Raw genomic sequence first — 4018 nt, 5'->3', positions numbered from 1 at the left:
GTTTCATCCACTACAAAAAAAAAAAAAAAAAAAAAATGCGACTTCAGCTGTGAACACAGATATAAATAATTACGTTTACTGAGTGTTGTCTAAAAAGAAAAGGGAAAGAGAAGGAGATTCTTTTCTTTTCTGTGAACATTTATTGTTTGTGTTTGTGATCATTTAAATGGTAACAGATACAAATTTGGAATTTATGGTGTGTTAGAGAACAATTGCATTAGAGATGGAGAAAAGACCAGCTTAGTTGGTTACCAGCATATATTGTGTTTTGGATGCTGGTGTGCCCACCAAGCTTCTTAACCAGCAACAGCATATCTATTGCTTGACCATCACCAAACCAGCACATACCAACCTGGACCAGAATGGAAATTAAGCAATGCAATGTCTCATTGTACTGTAAATGTAAGGGATTTGGAAGGTTCTCACAGCAGAATTAACAAGGAGGGGCTTATCCAGAAGTTTGGCACATGCAAACATACACCCATAGACCCCTGAGAACAGACTAGCATCTGTAGGCTGTTTGGTGAATGTTGCACAATGCTTTGTTTACAGTGCAGTGTTTATTGCGTATCTAAGTGATAATGATAATGATTGACACCCTGCAGGTGTGTTTGAGGGATTAGGAAAGTAATTTGGTGGGGAGGGGGAGGGGGTAGAAACAGTAAAAAATAAATAAATAAATAAATAAATAAATAAAACAATTATAAAAGATTAAAAGCATATGCTAGAAATGTTGGTAACAGTTTACAATAAGGTTCCATTCGTTAACATTAGTTAATGCATTAGGTATCATGAACTAACATTGAACAATTTATATATATATATATATATATATATATATATATATATATATATATATATATATATATATATATATTTACAGCATTTATTAAACTCTTTTTAATGTTAGTTAATAAAAATACAATTGTTCATTGTTATTTCATAGTGCTTTAACTAATGTTAACATATACAACATTTGATTTAAATTAAATTAATAAATGCTTTAAAAGTATTGTTCATTGTTAGTTCATGTTAACTAATGTTAACGAATGGAACCTTACTGTAAAGTGTAACCAAAATGTTTATTCCACCATGCAGCCACAAATATTCTTTTGATGAAAGGAAGTTACCAGTCAACAGTTTAATCAGTTAAAGAAATAAAAACTGTTTACTTGTGAAGTGCCTGCCCACTTTTTCAGCCATCTTGGTTCCTGAAGTATTTTTCCCATTCATTTTTTCCTAAGGTTTTATAAAATTCTTCATAAAAGAGTTCTAAGCCATGAACCAAACCAAAAAGCTCTGAAATGAATCACATAATTACAAACTTTGATTTGAAACAAAATGTTTTTGAAAATCGTCTTTAACGAGGGAATGAACTACAATCCCATGAAGCATTGCAAATGACATAATCGAATTGAATCAAACGATGAAAAATATAAAACTATTGATTATAGGTATAGAAACAATATATTTTAAGTTTATTGCAAAACATTCAGATATTTACTGTACATTCGTGAGACCAACTAAATTTTCCACAATGCTTCTTGGGAGTGGGCAATCGCTGCAGAACTCTTTTTGCCGTGAATTATTTGCCGCAATTCTTTGATGGATCTTTCCTTTCAGAATCACGAGTAGTGTAGTTCTTTACCAGGAATTCAGCTATTATTAAAAAAAATGTAGTTGAAATAACATGGACTGATAGCTTCAACAGAAGCATATACCATCGATTGACAACCTCAGAATGACCAGTAGATCTCTCTTCAAAGGTTTATAAGTCATTCTTCAAAACCAATTCCTCTAAGGAGAAAATGAATGGGATTTTTACTACTATAGTGCCCTATACATGTCACAAGTACAATAACTTTAAACTTTATCCAGAGCTGGCAAGAAAGAAATGTCTCTTTGGGTGCATTGGGACGAGAACCCACATCACAATTGCATTTCTCTGCTTTAATCTGATCAGATCCAATATAAAATGCAATTTGGCAGTGAACATTATTAAATCACACTGGACACAGTGCTGAGTAGGATAACAAAGATTCAGTTGTACTGTTATCTAGATCTGGATTGAAACGCTGACAGTTAGTACTTCCTCAGTTGCCAGTGGTGAGTGAGCACTCTAAGATTTCTCTGAAGGGTTGCTTAGGTAGTTAGATCAAATGCATTAGACAGATATGGCTTGAGAGAGCATTGACAATGAGGGGGCTCTTTCTGTGTCTATCTAATTGGAATGAGCTCATGGCCATTTACTGTTGGCTGATTGCTCAGCTAAGGGTTAGCTGAGGAAAAGGCCACTGGCTCTGGTTCAGTCGGCGGAAGGTAATTCTTTAGCTTAACAATTTCTTCCCATAACATGAGACAAAACACACACCCACAAACACTCATCAACTGACAATTTCGCCAGTGACTGTAATTGAACTTGGCTGGCAATTTATGTTCCTGACCTTTTGAAGTAACAGAGGGGCATGTGAAGGGGCAGACAGACTGACAGAGAGAGAGGTAAAAGATTTACAATGAACCACTGAGGGTTCTCAACAAGTGAGAATAGAAAAGGGCATCCAACACTGTAGGGAATATACAGTATATTCAGTTCATACTGAATCTAATCTGATGTCCACTGTGTGCTATCAAGAATCATTAGAGGATTTTAATTATTGGAACATTATGCCTACAAAAAAACCCATGATGCCCCTTGATGAGCATTCGATTGGACAAAAATCTGTGTAGTGTAGGGTGAGTCATCAATATTTTTAGTCCATTTTCCCAGAAGAGAAAGACTGTTAATTTTAAATGTTTATCTGCTAAAAGTTAGTTGTGTCAACTTTTAGAAGTACACAAGCATATAGATGGCTTCAAAGCTAATAGACAAGGACTAAAAGCCACAAAACTCAAATTATGATTTCATGGGGTCCTTAAGTGTCAAGCAAACTAACAGGGCAATGTCAAAACAGCTTCAAAAAGGTCCAAAAAGCAGACAAAAGCAGCATAAAAGTAATTTATATGACTCCAGTGGTTAAAACCATACCTAAGAAATGGATATATATTTAAGTCCTTTTTTACTATAAATCTCCACTTTCACTTTCAGAAGTGAAAGTGAAACTAAACAGGCACCACGTGATTTTCAGATGTGAAAGTGGAGATTTATAAGAAAAAAGGTCTTAATTATTGATCAGTTTCTCACCCACACTTATCATATTGCTTTTGAAGATATGGATTTAACCATATGCTGCTTTTATCTGCTTTATAGACCTTCAGATGAACTATCCCTTTAAGACTTATATATGACTTTTAGTAAGTCATATACTACTTTTATGATGCTTTTATGAGGCTTTTTTCCCTTCTTGGAGCTTGATAGCCCGATCCCTGTTCTTTTTCACTGTATGGAAGCATGCTCGAGCAGCTCAGACATTCTGATTAACCTCTCATTTGGTGTTTCACTGAAGAACGAAAATCATACAGGTTTGAGGGAGGGAATGTTGTCTTGAAATGTCAGAGTTTTAAAGTAAACCTGTCAGACATGAATGAATGTGAATCAGTTTGACTGATTATTTAATGCATGTTTGATGAGTTCCAACCTTACTCCAATACAGCAAGTATTCCAGATTTCAAAGTGAAAGTGGGAAACAAAATTAGTTGGAAGACTTTTGGATAATGAGAAAAAGGTTTTCTTTATGACTTGATGTTTGTTCAACGAATGTGTGTATGATTATAGTTTATAGTTTTGTTTAAAGGATTGACGTTTATATATTAACACATGAATTGAATGCATTATGAGAGACTAAATGAGTCTGAAAAGTATTATGGGCACTGCATCATATTTTTTTCAGAAAAATGTTTTTTCATTTTTTTTTTTTTTATCTTAACACGTGAAATGTGCTTTTTGCATCACTCTTTGTATAACCTTCAATGAGGAAACATAAATGATGAGGAGCACTGGAATTGTTTCTTATCACCTTTCAATATTACGAAATAAACAAATAAAATCTGGTTATGAAAAAAAGAAAAAAAAAGAACCACA

The sequence above is a fragment of the Myxocyprinus asiaticus genome, chromosome 32 (assembly GCF_019703515.2).
Source record: "Myxocyprinus asiaticus isolate MX2 ecotype Aquarium Trade chromosome 32, UBuf_Myxa_2, whole genome shotgun sequence".
NCBI classification, from domain to species: domain Eukaryota; kingdom Metazoa; phylum Chordata; class Actinopteri; order Cypriniformes; family Catostomidae; genus Myxocyprinus; species Myxocyprinus asiaticus.
Note: the sequence above shows the minus strand (reverse complement) of the source record.